This window comes from Lepus europaeus, chromosome 8, assembly GCF_033115175.1.
Source record: "Lepus europaeus isolate LE1 chromosome 8, mLepTim1.pri, whole genome shotgun sequence".
NCBI lineage: Eukaryota > Metazoa > Chordata > Mammalia > Lagomorpha > Leporidae > Lepus > Lepus europaeus.
In genome coordinates this window covers 25,243,373-25,261,952 of record NC_084834.1, presented here as the reverse complement: position 1 = coordinate 25,261,952, position 18,580 = coordinate 25,243,373, and the positions used below count along the sequence as shown (strand labels likewise).

Below are 18,580 nucleotides of genomic sequence, written 5' to 3'. Positions count from 1 at the left end.
CATACCTTAGTTCACTACTGTTCATCAAAAGTGGGAAACACAAAAAAGGAGAAGGAAAAGTGCACGAGTCCAGCTAGATCAGCGAGGGAGAGGTTTCTAAGAAGACAACCTGGATTGGCGAAAGGTGAGAAGCTGGGGAGGGCCGGCCCTCCCGTGAGCACCGTGAGCAGAAGTCTTCGGGACTGAAAGGAACGTTTCCAGATAGCCAATTTAAGCCGTAAGCTAAGGAAATGGAGAAGATATATGTAAAGGAAATGATGAAGTTTAAAGAAGCCTTCATTTTAAGGCTGCTTTAAAATGAGAATCAATCAGTAGCTGGAGACAAGGCCAGTCTATGCCAAGCAACTCTTAAGCAGATGAGTGGGGGACCATCTACTTTGCTATACTATGTATATTGTGTCTCCCCCAGTGAAAAAGCTTTAAGAGAGCACGTATTTTTTATGTTCTGTTCACCTGGATCAATGTCAGGAAGACGACTAATAGTACATGTTCAACAGTCAGCTGCTGCTGAAGACAGTATTCAAAACAGACACATTCAAGAGCAAAGATCACAAATGCTTCCCACATGCAAAACACCAGCAAGCTCAGAGAAATAACTTAATATTGTAGTGTTTACTTCTGCAGCAGCTACCATGGATGGAGCACTGACTGACCCAAACCTTGTGCTGAAGGCTTTCAGGCATCATCTCACTCGATCCTCAATTATCCTATGAAGGAGGCAGGTACTATTAGCATCGTCCCAGTTGACCAGGAAGCACATTAAGCATAAATAACTTGCCCAAGGTCACAAGGCAGCAGAGCTGCAGCCTGCATCTTAAAACTCCAAAGCTACTGGTATATCACATATATGAATACAAGTAGGCAAAGCTAGGGGTATATGGCTAATGAGGTAGATAGACAACAAAACAAAAACTCCACTGTAACTCAAAAATCCCACCCCTTCTCCTGCCAAAATTTTCCTACCAAAGGACACACTAATTACCTCATAAAAATCGAAAGCTCAATGATTTAAAGAATCCAGATGTTTAAGAGCTAGAAAAAGATTCAATCATCCAACATTTCAAAGGATATAGATAACTGGTAAAACCCCAAGTCCACAGCCCAAACAAACAACCGGGTGTGACTTCCGACTAAGACAGGCCTCAAAGCTTCCAGAGCCATTCTCCCTGGCATCAGCCTCTCCATCCCCCCAGCATTTGCTTGAGGGTCTCTCCCTTCCTTTGCATACCCCACCTCCCTTCTCCCAGTGGATTATCTTTATAACAACATTTAACTTGGTGTTTCCTGCTATGAATTTTTAAATCTAGTAGGCTAACATTTTATATTCTCTAAGGAAAGAAAATTCTACTGTGTAACAGTAGGAAAAGTTCCTACTGTGCTATAGGGGGTAAAAGCCGCCGCCTGCAATGCTAGCATCCCATTTGGGCGCCAGTTCAAGTCCCGGCTGCTCCATTTCCGATCCAGCTCTCTGCAGTAGCCTGTAAAAGCAGTAGACAATGGCCCAAGTCCTTGGGCCCCTGCACCCAGGGGAGATCCAGGGGAAGTTCCTGGTTCCTGGCTTCAGATTGGCACAGCTCTGGTCATCGCAAACATCTGGGAAGTGAACCAGTAGATGGAGGACCTCTCTATCTCCCTCTCTGCCTCTGCCTTCCAAATAAATAAATAAACCTTAAAAAAAAAGTTTCTATGTGACCAAATTCACACAGTAGTCAATAAAGACCACCAATTATGCATAAGAAAAGTGCCAGAGCAGGCACTGTGGCATAGCGGATAAAGCTACCACATGTGATGCCGAAATCCGTGCCAGTTCAACTGCTAGCTGCTCCACTTCCAATCCAGCTCCCTGTTATTGAGCCTGGGAAAGTAGCAGAAGATGGCCCTGCACCACCATAGGAGACCCAGAAGAAGGAAGCTCCTGGCTCTGAGTTCAGCCTGGCCCCGCCCTGGTTATTGTCACCATTTAGAGACCTCTCTGTCTCTCCTCTCTCTCTAACTCTGCCTTTCAAATACATTAAATAAATCTTTAAAAAAAACCTGATGCCCCTTATCTATATAAACTTCTGGTACTACAAACACAAAAAATAAGCAGAAGAAATCAAACCAAAGAGAATACATTATTTTCCCCATCTATCTGTTATTCACAATTATAAAATCCTTTTTTAATATCTTTGGAATCGAAATATCCCAAGAATCCTAACACTAATTGCTACCAACAAAGAAAAAGATTTAAAATACTGATTCTTTAAACTAAATTATTCCTTAAATTAACCACTTAACCAGAAATCCACTAGCAGATAAACCACCTTATTTCTGTATTTACAGCACAATCCAAAGCAATCTCACCTTAAAAAGAAGTTAGGGCAAGAGGAAAACATCTCAGAAGATGAGTGCTAAAAAATACACCTCAATCTTTTTTTCTTTCTGCTTTTGAATTTTTATTTACTGATCTTAAACATACACCTCTACTGAACAGACTATGAAGGCACTGCCAAACTGTTCTCACAATACTTTCCAAATCCAAAAACAATCAAGAAGCATTTATTTCTTCTGTTTCCCAGTGAGACACTGATTATGCCAAGCTTGAAGAGAGCATCTTTCGGAAAATTGATCTTATATTTAATGAATATTAAGCACAAAAAAGGAATGAAACAAATCACATTTTATTGAAAAGAGAAAACTAAAGTAGCTGCTACAATAAAATCATCTAAGACTAAAAGGATTTTCAATCTTTTTTTAAAAAGATTTATTTATTTATTTGAAAGGCAGAGTTACAGAGAGGCAGAGGCAGAGAGAGAGAGGTCTTCCAACCACTGGTTCACTCCCCAGATGGCCAAAATGGCCAGAGCTGCGCTGATCTGAAGTCAGGAGGCAGGAGCTTCCTCTGGTCTCCCACACAGATGCAGGGGCCCAAGTACTTGGGCTGTCTTCTACTGCTTTCCCAGGCCATGGCAGAGAGCTGAATCAGAAGTGGAGCAGCCGGGTCTCGAACCGGTGCCCATATGGGATGCCAGCGCTGCAGGCACTGGCTTTACCCACTACGCCACAGCACTGGCACCAGGATTTTCAATCTTAATCTAAAATGTAAATGATACAGATAAAATCTCTATTCGTTATTTTTTTTAAGACTTTTTTACTTATTTATTTGGAAAGTCAGAATTACAGAGAGAGAGAGAGAGAGACATATCTTCCATCTGCTGGTTCAGTCCCCAGATGGCCACAATGGCCAGGGCTGGGCCAGGTGAAGCCAAGAGCTTCATCCAGGTCTACCACATGGGTAAGCAGGAGGGCCCAAATGCTTGGGCCATCTTCCATTGCTTTTCCCAGGCCATCAACAGGGAGCTAGATCAGAAGAAGAGCAGTCGGGACTTGAACCAGTACTCATATAGGACGCTGGCATCTCAGGCAGTGGCTTTACCTACTATGCCACATCACTGACCCCTCAACTTTATGATTTGTAAACATTTTTATTTTCAAGGGTTAAAAAGATACACATTCAAAATACTGACAACTAAATTACATTCTGGTATTTCTAAATGGACAAAATAAGCCAATCATTTTAAAAAGACACCTTCCTAGTCCATGCACTACTGCTAAGTCTTTGGAATGACTAAAAATCTCAATTATGTTCCAACTGCCTTTGTTTTGTTTTGTTTTTTTGTTTTGTTTTGTTTTGTTTTTGACAGGCAGAGTTACACAGTGAGAGAGAGACACAGAGCAAGGTCTTCCTTCCGTTGGTTCACTCCCCAAGTGGCTGCTACGGAGGGCGCGTTGCGGCTGGCGCGCTGACAATCCAAAGCCAGGAACCAGGTGCTTCCTCCTGGTCTCCCATGCGGGTGCAGGGCCCAAGAAACTGGGCCATCCTCCACTGCACTCCGGGGCAACAGCAGAGAGCTGGACTGGAAGAGGAGCAACCGGGACAGACCCCCGGCGCACCAACCAGGACTAGAACCTGGGGTGCTGGCACTGCAGGCGGAGGATTAGCCTAGTGAGGCACGGTGCCGACCCTCAAACTGCCTTTTAAAAAGACACAGCACTTCTATAATTTCTCTAATTTTTTTTAAGATTTTTATTTATTTATTTTAGAGGCAGAGTTACATATAGAAAGAGGGAGAGACAGACAGAAAGGTTTTCCATCTGCTGGTGCACTCCCCAACTGGCCACAACAGCCAGAGCTGGGCTGATCTGAAGTCAGGAGCCAGGAGTTTCCTCCAGGTCTCCTGCATGGGTACAGGGGTACTGCATGGGTAAAGGGTCCAAGCACTTGGACCATCTTCCAGTGCTTTCCCAGGCTGTAAGCAGGGAGCTGGATCAGAAGAAGAGCACTTGGGACACAAACTGGAACCCAAATGGGATGCCAATGTTACAGGCGGAGGCTTGGCCTACTACACTACAGCCCCCATTTCTCTAATTTTTGAAAACTTTTTAGTAAAATATTAATGAGTCACATACTCATTTTAGATGCTCTGGAAAACACCACAGAATTACTTCTATATTGTTTGTCAAACTCTAGTGCTGAATTTAAATATTAGGCAATACAGAGCCTGACTTTAGCCTTCTATCTATATCACACTTTAAAAGACCTGCAACTTAACAAATTAACACTGATGGGCCATGAACTATATGCTGGGCACTGGACTAAGAGCTTTGCATACATTTCATAGTTTATCTTATTTACTCCTAGCAACAAGCCTGTGAAGGCCATGTTTTCCCCATCAACAGGTGCTGAAACAGATATTAGAAGCGTAAGCAGCATACTCAAGGCCAATAACTAAGAAATGTACTCCCTCCATAATTGAGTCTTCTGTCTCAATAGCACGAATGTATTTCATTGGGTAAATGACTAGTGAACTACCAACCTGCCGCTGGCTCCAAATATAAACATCTTCAACCATTAGGTAGTTACATCCTCAGACCTGGAGGATGTCACACAAAGGTATATTATCCTTATACTGCTCTAACAAACATTCCATAGTAAAAAACTGGTAATATACATCCTCTCTTTCAAAACCAAACTAAAAATTAGCCTTGAAACTTCACTTTTTGTGCTGTTTATATGTTGACAAGTTCAATCAACACGCTGCCAGATGTAAATGCCAGAAAAAAAGAAAATCTTGGCCGGCGCTGTGGCTTAACAGGCTAATCCTCTGCCTTGCGGCGCCGGCACACTGGGTTCTAGTCCCGGTTGGGGTGCTAGATTCTGTCCCAGTTGCCCCTCTTCCAGGCCAGCTCTCTGCTATGGTCCAGGAGTGCAGTGGAGGATGGCCCAAGTCCTTGGGCCCTGTACCTGCATGGGAGACCAGGAGAAGCACCTGGCTCCTGGCTTCGGATCAGCGCGATGCACCGGCCGCGGCGGCCATTGGAGGGTGAACCAACGGCAAAAAGGAAGACCTTTCTCTCTGTCTCTCTCTCTCTCACTATCCACTCTGCCTGTCAAAAAAAAAAAAAAAAAAAGAAAGAAAGAAAGAAAATCTTATCATATCCAAAGTATCATACCCAAAGGTGATCCTCTCACAAGAAAGGCTAATTGAAATTAAAAACATTTTGCACTGGGGCCAGCGTAGAGGCACGGCAGGTTAAATCGCTGCTTGCAACACCGGCATCCCAACTGAGCACCATCGCGAGTCCCCACTGCTCCACCTCCAATCCAGCTCTCTGCTCACGTGCCTGGGAAAACAGCAGAGGACGGCCTAAGTCCTTCTGCCCCTGCCACAGCACCAGCCATTGTGGCAATCTGAGGAGTGAACCAAAGGATGGAGATCTCTCTCTCTGCCTTTCAAATGAATAAATATTTTTTAAAAAATGTATTTTGCACTATCTTTTAATATTTCCTAAGTTCCAGAGCAGTCATGCAGAGAGGAACATTCAGCACATCACACACATACACACACACACACACACGCACGAACAGAGATAACACGCCGCCCCCTTCCTAAAGCCACCCAGATTTCCAGTAGCTATCTTTCAGCTACAAAGAAAGGGCAGAGGCAACAGAGCATAACAGAAACTGCACAGTATCTAACCGATCCACTAGCTGTCCCTTAAGTCCGATGGGGGAGGAGCAGAAGATAAGACTCCAGCAGTAAGCTCTCTGGTGCACTCCGTTTACTTTCCTTTTTAACGATCAGCGTTTTAGACAAATAAAACACAAACGGGGGCTCTTTTCTTTTTTTTTTTTTTTTTTTTTTTGGCATTAGCTTTTGGCATTTTTGACAAAAATCAAAAAGTTTAAAGGAATATTTTAGAAAAATGTTGCTAGACATTACTTTGCTATCCAAACATCCAGGTCAAGAGCTCAGTGAAAACTGCAGATGTTTCCTCAAACACGTTACAGTCCTGAAGATGTAGTAGGGAAAAAATTTAAACACTCTCGGGTGTAAAAACATAAATGACTAGAAAATATATATCCCACACTGTTCAGGAAATGTCATATGTATGTAGAAAGGGCATTACATTTAAACAGGTTGTGAGAATTACCCTGAGAAAGCATGAATGAAATACCATCAGAAAATAGAGAAAAATCTAAAAGCACATCAAGGTATAAGAAAGGCGAGTTCTATACTTAGTGGAAAAGAATCTCAAATACCAACAGTTCATTATTTGAAAGCAACTTTATGCCTCCTCTTTTTTTTTTAAGATGTTTTATTTATTTACTAGAGAGGCAAAGTTATAGGCAGAGAGAGGGAGAGACAGAGAGAGGTCTTCTATCTGCTGGTTCACTCCCAAAATGGCCGCATCGGCTGGAGCTGAGCCGATCTGAAGCCAGGAGCTTCTTACACATTTCCCACGTGGCTGCAGGGACTTGAGCCATTTCCACTGCTTCCTCAGAGCACAGGAAGAGAGCAGGGTCGAAGAGGAATAACCAGGACCCGACAGGAACCAGCACCCATACGGGATGCGGTAGTCCACTGTGCCACAGTACCAGCTCCACTCCTCTATTTGTCATGACAACACAGGAATAATTAGAAAGAAAAAAATCCTTACTTCCTGGCCAACTAAAAGTGTTACCAAAACACAGTATTTGCTGATGTGAGGTGAACATCTTACGTCTTTTTTTTTTTTTTAAAGATTTATTTATTTGAAAGTCAAAGTTAGAGAGAAAGGGAGAGACAGAGAGAAAGAGACAGAGACACTCACACACACACACACACACAAGGGGGGGGGGGATTTTCCATCCGATAGTTCACTCCCCCAGATGACCACAACAGCAGGGGCTGGGCCAGGCCAAAGCCAGAAGTTAGGAGCTTCTTCCAGGTCTCCCACATGGGTGCAGAGCACCTAGGTTATCTTCTGCTGCTTTCCCAGGCCATACCAGAGAGCCAGAACAGAAGAGAAGCAGCTGGGACTAGAACCAACGCCCATATGGGATGCCAGCACTGCAGATGGCGGCTTAATCCGCTGCGCCACAGCACCGGCCCCTATCTAAATGCCTCCCATCCTGAGGCTTGAGATAATGATAAAATTACTCGAAAAAGCAAAAATTAAAGGGAAAATGTTTAAACAAGCAGCAATCCTCACTAAATGAATAGTAAAGCAATTCCACAGCAATCTTCTAAAAAATATACTAAAATTGTAATAGCATACAACAGTCTTGTATGCCATCCAATGCAGGTCTTTATTGACATGTGAAATAAATGTTTTTGACCTTAGTTGTAATGTAAAATTGTACACAGTGAATTATACTTCCTAGACAACATATATGAGATAGATTCACCCTAGGACTTAAGATATGATACTTGAAACAAAAAAAATTGCATAGCCATTAATTTTGTATAATGAATTAAGTATACTACAAGAGATTAAGACTTTAAGGTCTTCATAATTTGCCTAATATTTTCATCTGACTTTTAAACCAAATATAAACACTTCGAATTTTACAAAATTCAAAGTATATGCTTTCTAAGTTACTTTTAGAGCCTTTCAAAAGCGTACCCATAATATTCTTCATAGATGCTGTGGCCCCATGATACAAAGCCAGTGTATGCCAACTGAATAAGAAATTTTGACTAAGAAATGCAAGCAGTCCTACTTTTTAGCTGCATGCCTATAGAGACGGCATCAGCCCCGCTCTACAACCCAGTGTTTTCCCCACTCTGAAGGCAGAAGCACTAGGAACAGGACACTGTATGTTTCCCAGAGTCACCGTCAGACAGCCCAGTGGAGCACATCTCCGCTAGAAAGGAGACCACCCAAAACAGCCAGTCCCAGCCTGCAGTGTTACGAAGCCCACACGGCATGCTGGAAGATCTGGCAGTTATCTGTGCCAGGCATCAGTAAACCACAGTCCACGGGCCAAATGCAATCTACCTCTTGTTTTTATGTTCGAGAGTTTCCTGGAGCACAGCCACACTCGTTCACTTCTGCATTATCTACGGCCGCTTTCACACTGCGAGAGCAGAGTGTAGAAGCTGCACAGTGATCACGTGGCCCGCAACATCTAAAGTACTAGGTGGTCCTTTATTAAAAAAAAAAAAAAAAAAGGTTGCCAATCCTTTCTCCTTTCTCCACACAATGAGACATGAGAAGCACCTGAAGACTTCTTTCTCCAAGAACCATCTCCAATGTAAAACGAAATGGGTAGCTGCTAGCCTCCACACAGACTTTGGGGTCACATGGGGCTAAAACCACATAAACACACAACCTGCAAAGTTCTCCCAAAGTTGCCAAGGAAAAGTAATGGAAGTTCGGCTCCCTACCCGCACACTCCCCCACTGTCTGCACCAGTAAATCACAGCAATACTAAAAAGCCGTCTCCAACTCCCGCCTTCCTTCACCTGCATCAGAAATGTTGTAGAAAGCAAAGGGAAAAGAGAGACGGTCCCATACGGCACACAGTCCAATCCCTATGCCCTCACCCAAAACACCCTAGAACTCTCTCCCTGTCTACAGCTCTTCCTAAGAGACGTCTGCCATGTGACTGAACACTCTGAAGAAGCCAGAGCAGCAACCAGGGAGGTGCTGAGTTCCAACAAAGGGACACAGTAAGTGTGAATCCATGCTTCCTCTCTCACAATCCTTAATCTCTGTTAAAGTCAACACCAAATGCTAGCCACGGGGACATCTAGATTTTTTTTTTTTTTGACAGGCAGAGTGGATAGTGTGAGAGAGAGCCTGAGAGAAAGGTCTTCCTTTGCCGTTGGTTCACCCTCCAATGGCAGCCACGGCCGGTGCACCACACTGATCCAAAGCCAGGAGCCAGGTGCTTCTCCTGGTCTCCCATGGGGTGCAGGGCCCAAGCACTTGGGCCATCCTCCACTGCACTCCCGGGCCACAGCAGAGAGCTGGCCTGGAAGAGGGGCAACCGGGACAGAATCCGGTGCCCCGACCGGGACTAGAACCTGGTGTGCCGGCACTGCAAGGTAGAGGATTAGCCTGTTGAGCCACAGCGCCAGCCAACAAAAAGATTTTTAAAAAGCCTTTTCAGCACTGCTGCGCCAACACAGGGATACCCCCCACACACACTGTACAGGACACAAAGACACACACCAACTGTAAGCAAGGGAAGGAGCCTTCGCTGCCAGCTACTTAGCATATTAGTAAGAGTAATACAGGGACAGCAGACTGGTGCAGCGGTCCACATCCTGTACTCCCCGACAGGAGTGCCTGGTTCAAGTCTTGACTACTCCACCTCCAATCCAGCCTCCTGCTGGTGCACTCTGGGGAGGCAGCAAAAAACGGCTCAAAAGTCCCTGGGTCCCTGCCACCCACCACGGGACAGAGCTGGACAGAGTTCTGAGCTCCTGGTTTTGGCATGGCCCAATCCCGGATGTTGCAGGAATTTGGTGAGTAAACCAGCAAATGCAGGACCTCTGCCTCTCTCTCTGCTTTTCAAATAGATCAAACTCAGTAAATTAAAAAATATGTTTAAAGATTTATTTATTTATTTGAAAGTCAGAGTTACAGAGAGGCAGTGGCAGAGAGAGAGAGAGTGTCTCCCATCCATTGGCTCATTCCCTAGATGGCTGCGATGGTAGGAGCTGGGTCGATCCGAAGCCAGGAACCAGGAGCCTCTTCTGGATCTCCCATGTGGGTGCAGGGGCCCAAGGACTTGGGCCATCTTCTGCTGCTTTCCCAGGCCATAGCAGAGAGCCAAATCAGAAGTGGAGCAGCTGGGACTCGAACTGGTGCCCATATAGGATGCCAGCACTGCAGGCGGTGGCTTTACCTGCTATGCCACAGTGCCGATCCTATAAAAATTTTTTAAAAGAATAATGTGGGGCCGGCGCTGTGCCACAGTAGGTTAATCCTCCGCCTGTAGGGCCAGCATCCCATCTGGGTGCCAATTCTAGTCCCGGCTGCTCCTCTTACAATCCAGCTCTCTGCAGCAACCTGGGAAAGCAGTGGAAGGCGGCCCAAGTGCTTGGGCCCCTACAACCATGTGAGAGACCTGGAAGAAGCTGCTGGCTCCTGGCTCCTGGCTTCGGATCAGCACAGCTCTAGCTGTCGCGGCCATTTGGGGAGTGAACCAGTGGAGAGAAGACCTCTGTCTCTCCCTCTCACTGTCTGTAACTCTACCTCTGAAAGAAATAAATAAAATATCTTAAAAAAAAAAAAAAAGAGTAATGCAAGGCAAAGTTTAAAAACATTAATTTAGGAAATAAATATGAAATGCTATATATTCTTCTGAACTTAATCTGAAGAGACCTGTATACTTAAAAACTTGTAGCTATTACAAAAACAGAATCATATTCCCTGGGACAAAACTAGTATGTCTTCTCCTCTCTCCCTTTTTTCATTTATTTATTTATTTGAAAGGCAGAACAACACACCCAGAGAGAGAGAGAGAGAATGCAAGATCTTCCAACCCCTGGTTTACTCCTCAAATGGCTGCAATGGCCAGGCCTGCACCAGGCCAAATCCATGAACCAGGAACCCCATCCAGGTCTCCCACGTGGGTGGCAGAGGCCCAGGCACTTTGGCCATATTCTGTTGCCTTTCTAGGTGTATTAGCAGGAAGCTGGATTGGAAATGCAGCAGCTGGAGCCAGCACTGTGGAGCAGCGGGTTAAAGCCCTGGCCTGAATTGCGGCATCCCATATGGGCACTGGTTCAAGTCCCAGCTGCTCCAATTCCGATCCAGCTCTCTGCTGTGGCCTGGGAAAGCAGTAAAAATGGTCCAAGTCTTTGGGCCCCTGCACCCACATGGGAGACCCGGAAGAAGCTCCTGGCTCCTGATCGGCGCAGCTCCGGCCATTGCGGCCATCTGGGGAGTGAAACAGCAGATGGAAGACCTCTCTCTCTCTCTCTAACTCTTTCAAATAAATAAAATAAGTATTAAAAAAAAAAAAAAAAAAAAAAAGGAAATGTAGCAGCCAGGACTCCAGTGCTCCCATATGGGATTCCAGTGTCCCAGGTGGTGGCCTAACCCACAACACTAGTCCCTACTCCTCCATTTTTGACTCAATTCTCATTCATTTTTTCTTAGTTTTTTATTTATTTGAGAGACAGAGTTACAGAGAGAGAGAGAGAGGAAGGTCTTCCATCCACTGGTGCACTCCCCAAATGGCCACAAAGGCCAAAGCTGGACTGATCCAAAGCCAGGAACCAGGCGCTTCTTCTGGGTCTCCCATGTGGGTGCAGGGGCCCAAGGACTTGGACCATCCTTTACTGCTTACCCAGGCCATCAACAGAGAGCTGGATTGGAAGAGTTGTAGCCAGGACAAGAACTAGCACCCATATAAGATGCTGGTGCCGTAGGCAGAGGCTTAGCATACTAAGCCACAGCACCGGCTCCCTCACATCCACTTTTAAAATATTTATTTTATGCAAAGTCTCATCCATGCCCTGTTCTTGCTACATCTCCATTTACTTTTACAGATTTTCCCCTCACGTGAAAACATTTATTTTTTCAGCTCCTCCCTCCCCATCAGGACTCTCATAAACCTAAATATAAAAATGACACCCAACTCCACATTTTCAGCATATCACTTGTTACACTATTTCTGTTGTTTTGAGACTGCATCGGTATTCAGTTTTAACCCTAAAATGTGATGTTCAAAACAAAGAATGGTACCCTATTTCTAAATTCTTTTTTATAAATACCACTAGCACTATACCAAAATACTAGAAACATCTTCTTTTTCACCATTCCTTCTGTATAGCCTTAATTTCCCTGGAAAAACAAAATCCTAATCCAGCACAATACCTTTGGCCTTAAATGTTATTTCTACCCAATCATCTCAGGAATACTGTTCTCAACTGCTTCTCGAGTCTTTAACCATGCCCCTACACAAATTCTAACTGACTTTAACCCCACTCAACAATCTCCCTCTGTCAGTATTGCCACCAGACTACCTACCTAACGACATCTGTGCCTTATACCTTCCAATTCCAAAAGTCTTAAATTCTACAAACTCTTTTCTTCCTAAGAGATCTTCCCAGATTTGGTTCAGACACCCCAAGTTGCTCTGAAGCCAACAATTCCCTAATAAAAAAAAATTACTTTTACTTCCTATCAGGTATCAAACACCACCAGCACCCCATTCCCACCCCCAAGGGGGGAGGGGAGATTTCATGTAGAAGTTTAACCCCTAAAATCATATGGCAGCAATACTAAGAGGGTGGGAATTTGATTCAACTATGCTATAGAGGGTAAACCCCGGGAGTGAAATACAAACAGCTGTGCTCACTGCTGCCTCTGGCAGCGGCATGCTCTGCCAACAAGAAAGCCCCCATCAGAGGAGCCCCCAGACCTAGTGCCTCCAGAGCTGTGAGCCAAAATAAGTCTCTCCTTTAAAAAGCAGCCTGCTTGTTAGCAAGAACTGGATAATGCAATGGCACACGTGGTGGTCTCAGATTAATACCGGCCTGTTCTCCTGTAGTCTTGTTCCATTTGTATAACTGTCTCTTCCACCCCTAAGTAAAAGTGCTTCAAAGGCAGAGACCACCAATACTTTCTCATTTCTACCCAAATACATACATTAAAATATTACCATCATTGTTAACCTATCTATAGTGAAAGCAATCAAAATAGGTCCTAAACTTGGCATTATCCACAAACTTTGCTTTGTTGGTTTGTCCTCTCTCCTTCCCAAAAAGCTGACTATGTAAGACCAGCTTTTTCTCTGTTCCATCTGTGAAAAACAGAAAAGGTGACTTCCTCGAAGTCACAAAAGATGACATATCCAGAGATACTTGGCTGACTCTAAATCTAATATCCAATCCACTATGCACCATTTTCTGTCAGTACCCACTTAGAACAGACTTCAAGGTTCCTTATAAAAGCGTAATGAGAACAAGGCACCTACAGAAAAACAAACGGTTGGAGAAGGTCCAGAGAAGGACAGTGGTCAAAGAAATGGAAGAAACAGTTCTCAGACAGAAAGCTGGGGGGAAATGATGGCAAACAAGAATAACCAGGCAAGAAACCTGGGGTTATTCTAGCATTTCTCAAAACGCAAGCTCTTAAGAGATGCGTCTTGAAGTCTAAGGAGGTAAGTTTGGGATACATGCGTGAATTCTTACATCAGACAGAGGCTAATAAATCTGCAGAACTTATTACTTTAAAAAAAGAAATGGTACAGAGTCAAAACATTAAGTCTGAAAAGGTTTTTTTTAAAAATTTCATCAAGATCCCGAGCGGAGAATTTAGGATGGATAACCCCGGGCGTACACTCATTCCCACAAAGCATCTCAGCAATGACTTCAGAAAGGCAATCCACAGCTACTGGTCTGGAGGGACCATAACCCTCACTATACTACTGTCTGGGTCTAGTTACCTACCCCCCCGCCATGCCTAACCCTCCAGGTCTGTATACATGAAATGCTAACTACTTCTGTGTACCTCTAACTTGGCACTCTGAGGGGACATTTGAAATCGAGTCAAAGATTTGAGAGACTTCAACTTTAAAATAATGCAAGGAAAAGCCATTCTTGTAAGAATTACGGCTTCGTAGGTTCCTCCTAAATCGTTAAAGTAAAGCTAACTCAAATAACAAAGTCTCAACCCATTATCCCAATAAAACAGTACTGTCATTTATAACCTGCTACTCAAAAAGAGAGAGGGCACATGTGGGACTTGGGAGGAAGAGTAACCACCTACATAAAATGGTTTTGGCAGTAAACGCTCTCCCTCAAGTAAGATGTGATTCCTAAGAAGCCAGAATTTCCCGAGTAACTGCGACCTGTTAAAACGTCCTGCTGACATGCAGAGGAACTGACCGCAGGAAAAGAGAAGGCTAAAAACTTCAGTACTGAGCGGTGTGGAAATGAAACCCGGGCTTCCCCTCGAGGCAGCCTGCGAACAAATCAAGGAACTGGACTTTCGGAGGTGCACGGGGGAACCCAGGGAGAGGTCCTCCCCTACACAAAACTCCTCCGGCGCCGTCCCGCAGTCCCTGCCACCAGGAAAGGGCGAGCGCAGCGATGTCCTTTGTGTGCACGCCTGCTCTGCCTTCCTCGACTTCCCTTCTGCCAACTCCTGCCCGGAGAGGTGCAATCTTTCCCACTCCGGAAGAGAACACAACTCCTCCTTGGAGAAACCTGCACGCTTAGCATGGCTCGTCCAAGCTCAACGGCAACAAACCCCAGAGGCCGTCCTGTGCGAAGAAGAAGGGGTGCACACACACGCCCCGCGCCGCTGGAAAACATCTGCACAGACATTGCGGCATCCTCCCGCCCCCCGGCGCCCCCCGCCCCTCTCCGGAAGGACCACTCACACTTTAGAGAAGAGCTGTGGCACTGAGAGAGCGGGCTGGTTCCCTTCCTGCTCCGGACTGCGGCAGGCTCCGGCGCGCTCGCTACAGAGGAAGAAGCGCTCGCTGCTCGTGTCGCCCAAGCAGGCGGCCACCCGGGTCTCTTCCGCGCCGCCGGGGTGGGGGGAGAGGAGGCGGAGGCCCCGATCACCTCTTTTCCTCTTCCTGGGTCTCTTCAGGCTGTGACTTCTGCCCGTCCAGGGCCACTGGTCCCGGGACAGTCACGTCTGGGAGGCTCCAGAATTTGTTCTTAGAAAAGTTTCCTCTGGGTGGAGGCTGCGGCCGGCCCCCCGGGTCCCCCCCGGCCCCGCCGCCCTGGGGGCTGGGGCGGGGGAGGGGGCTCTAAGAACTCCTCCCGGAGTCCGGGCCGAGGAGCCGGGGGGCCGGCGACAGGCCGAAGGAAAAGACCCCCTCCCCCCGGAGGGGGCGAAGGGGACGGGGAAGGTGAGGAGAGGACGGCGGCGCCGGTCCTGCTCTGCCCGCCGCCCCAGCCGCCGCTTCACATTGGGGTCCCCGCCCCCCCGGCCGGGGGGTGGTGGCTGAGCTCGGGGCCCTCCCGGCTCATACACTCCGGGGAGAGATGCTACGGCCCCGGGCGGGTGGCCGAGACGGCCGCGAGGCGGGGGACCCGGCCGGCTCCGCTCGGCGCCGCCCCGGCTCCCGGTTCCCGCATGTGTCGCTGCGGCTGGGACCCCCCTCCCTACACCTCGGGGGTCCCTCGCCCCACGCCCCGGGACGAGGCAAAAAGCTCCGGCCCCCGGCTCAAGGTCCTCTCACGGCGGAGCAGCTCCCAAGTCCCGGCCCGCCGCGGGAGCCGCCTCCCTGCCCCCCAGCCGCCGGCTCCGGCTCGGGCTCGGGCTCCGGCTCCGGCGTGTGCAGCCGCCGCCGCCGCCGGCCGGGAAGGTGAGGGGGGGAGAGGAGGGCGGCCGCGGCTCCCGCTGGCCCAGCTTGGGGCCGAGGCTCTCGGCGGCGGCCACGGCACGGGGGCTGCGTCCTCCGATGCTCCCTCGCTCTCACTCTCTCGGCGGCGATCGCAGGAGCGCCGGAGCTCTGCTCGCTGTCTCCCTCGCTCTGTGCGGGGCTCTCGCCTCACTCCAGAGAGAGGGGCGGGAGGAGAGCGGCGCCGACCGATGACGCAAGTCACCTAGCAACCGCTCTGCTCTCCCCCTCCCGTTCCTTTCCGCTCGGAGGCTTCCTCCGCTGGCCTTTTTTTTTTTTTTTTTTTTCCCCTTCCCTCTCCAGCCACCCCGCCCTGGGCGACTCCGGCGCGCTCTGATGACGCTCGAAGGGAAGAGGAAGTCGGGGAGCCGGGAGCGGGTGGGTGCGCCTCGGGCCGCGGTACTCGCTGCTGCCGCCGCCGCCACCACCGCGGCCGCCTCTACGGCCGCGTCAGAACTGAAGAGAGGAAGGGGAGGAGCCGAGCGGAGCCTGGGCTGCCGCCTGAGCTCACCCCTGACCCGAGGGCGGCGGGGAGAGCTCGCTCTCTAGCGGGTTCCTTCGGGGCAGGTGGGGACTGCTCCTTTGGGAACCAGGGGAAGGCCCAGGCCCGGTGGCCGGACTCCCGCGCGCACCCGCCGAAGGTGAGGCAGCTGGCCCTGAGCAGGCCTTCGAGAACAGCCGACCTGGTCGAGAAGTCCTGCACCGCCCGCTTCGCTGCACCTGCTCCAGCGAGCGGGCGCCCCACCCTTCCTGGAGCGCGGGGTGAGACCCGGCGCCGGAGAACGTGTGGTCAGACCGAGCCAGTGTTTGACGAATGAATGAGGGAGACTCGCCGCTTGAGACTTGGGTGAAAAGGGAGGCTGGTTGTTGGGGCGGGGGAAGGGAACCATGCTCCAGGAGACTGGGGAAGGATTCTTTGAGTGTTGCAAGGGCAAAACTTAGCAGTGCCTCGCAATCGGGAATCACTTTTGCTTATGGGTTAGAGCTTTGGAGAGCTGCTCTTGGTGGTTCAGCCTTGTCCACCACCGTCATCCAAAAAAGTGTGTGTGTTTCAGGTCTGAATCAAAAGCTAGTTATTCCCTTCCTGAAATAAATATTAGTATTATGTAGCTTATCCTGCAAATGCTGTCCTGGGAAGTACATCCAACTGAAAATGCTTACTGTTTAAGGTGGAGTTCTCTAGAAAAAGGCTGGACCCTGCCCTGGGGAGTGGTGTGCGAATGAGGTTACAGCACCAGTGATGATGAAAGGAAGCAGGCTCCACAGTGAGGTCTCTGGACCGCGGCCCACCCTACCTCTGCGAGCAGCCGCTGTGGATGTATTGCTCTTTCTACCGTAGGGAGAATCGCAGTAAACGTACCATAGACAGATCTAAGAAGCTCCGTGTTTCTGCCGCTACGGCCACCACCATATGCAAACCGTAAATGGAGGAACACTTTAACTGGGTAAATCCAAGGTCTCCTGTTAAAATGCGGCAGGGAGCGGGGAGGCTGGAAAAGCAGCACCTGACCCTCCTGCTGCCCTTGACCTGAAATTCCAAGAACCACGTTAAGTGTCCTGCCTTAATTACCCTGCGTTTTTACCAGACCCAAACCTCTGCTCCATCCCTCCAAGTAAGAGACAGGGCATGGGACGTGCAAGCAATGCCCTGTGTGGTTACAATGTAAATCATTCTGGTCATCTTCCCCCTCCCCTATAGTATCTCAGGGAATGGTGGAAAATTAAAGAGGTAAACACACAAATCTAAGAGATTTTATGTAAGTGAGAGCTTTGTAAGCTCTGAACGAAAAGAGCACTCAAACCTCAGCGCCCTGCCACGCAGTAGAGAGAACCTGCAGAAGAGTGTGTACAGCCTACGGCTTCTCACCAGCCTGGTCTCTCTCCGTTGCCAGGGGCTTTCCCTTAGAACCTAGCACTGACCGACAGAATGGCACTCAGCGGAGCCCTGAGCCACCCACCTAGGAGCTAACAGCTGTGCTTAGCTCGGTTGGCAACATCCACCCACCTCACCACGGAGCTTGACAACAGGAGGAAATAGCTGGTACTGGCCCCCAGAGTGGGGGCCACACATTGCCAACATGGCCTGCGCCTGTTTAGTTCCTTGTATGGTTTATTAACCCAGAAGGGAACATGCTAGTTATTTCAAAATAGCAAAACATTGTAAAGTTTTAGGTAACTTCTTTCTCGGGTTCTTCAATTTATGATAAAGATCCACATACTATGTGGAAATATAACAAAGGGATATTTGTATAGAGTTCTTGACTGCTGCGTTTGAAATTGAGCTCTTTTGAGAAACTAATCAGTGTTTTACTCTATGTCAGTGGTTTTTACTTTCAGACTGCACACTAAAGTATCTGGCAACTTTTTTTCCTTCTAGAACTGCCATCTACAATGTATCAGTTATGTTTAGCATTTTTATTATGAAATAAGCTTTAAATGCATAAAGCAATTTTATACTATAATGAGTAATTTTAAAGGAAGCCACCCATCAATCAGCTGAAGAAATGGAATAGTGCAAGCACCCAAGAAGCCTCACTTGGTGACTTTCTTGAACGTTCCTCTGTCTCCTACAGGTAGCCATTATTGTGACTTCTGTGAGAAATCATTTCCTTGCTTTTCTGTATTGTTTTGTCACAGACGTGCTACATCCTTAAGCGATATAATGCTTAATTTTCTCTATTATTTTGAATTTTATGTATAAACACATCGACATAACGTATAATCCGTGTGCCTGCTTTATTTGCTTTTAATCCAGATGTCGTTCAGGTCATTGGTGTTGCTGTCATTGGCTCATTTTAACAGTGGTTAAAATGGGTATAACAGTGTTTCATTGTGGCAATAAATGCCAATTTGTTTCTCTCTTCTATTGTCAGTGGGCAGCTGGGTTGTTTCCAGTTTGGGGTTGTTACAAATGCGATTGTAAACATCCCTCAGGTATGAATGCCAGCACAT

The 18,580-nt window shown here is 47.5% G+C and overlaps 1 protein-coding gene across 5 annotated transcripts in view; it reads right to left on the bottom strand.

The window, feature by feature from the left end:
* The window catches only part of FBXW7 (F-box and WD repeat domain containing 7), a 212,802-nt gene extending 197,295 nt beyond the window's left edge, over positions 1-15,507 (bottom strand). For 2 of the 5 annotated variants that reach the window (XM_062199490.1, XM_062199492.1), the window contains exon 1: positions 14,654-15,505. The gene's annotated coding sequence lies outside the window, so the exon portion shown is untranslated. Of the gene's footprint in view, positions 1-14,653 lie in introns of all 5 variants that reach the window. The other 3 variants (XM_062199489.1, XM_062199493.1, XM_062199488.1) reach the window with 3 other exon arrangements.
* Positions 15,508-18,580: the final 3,073 nt, after the last annotated feature.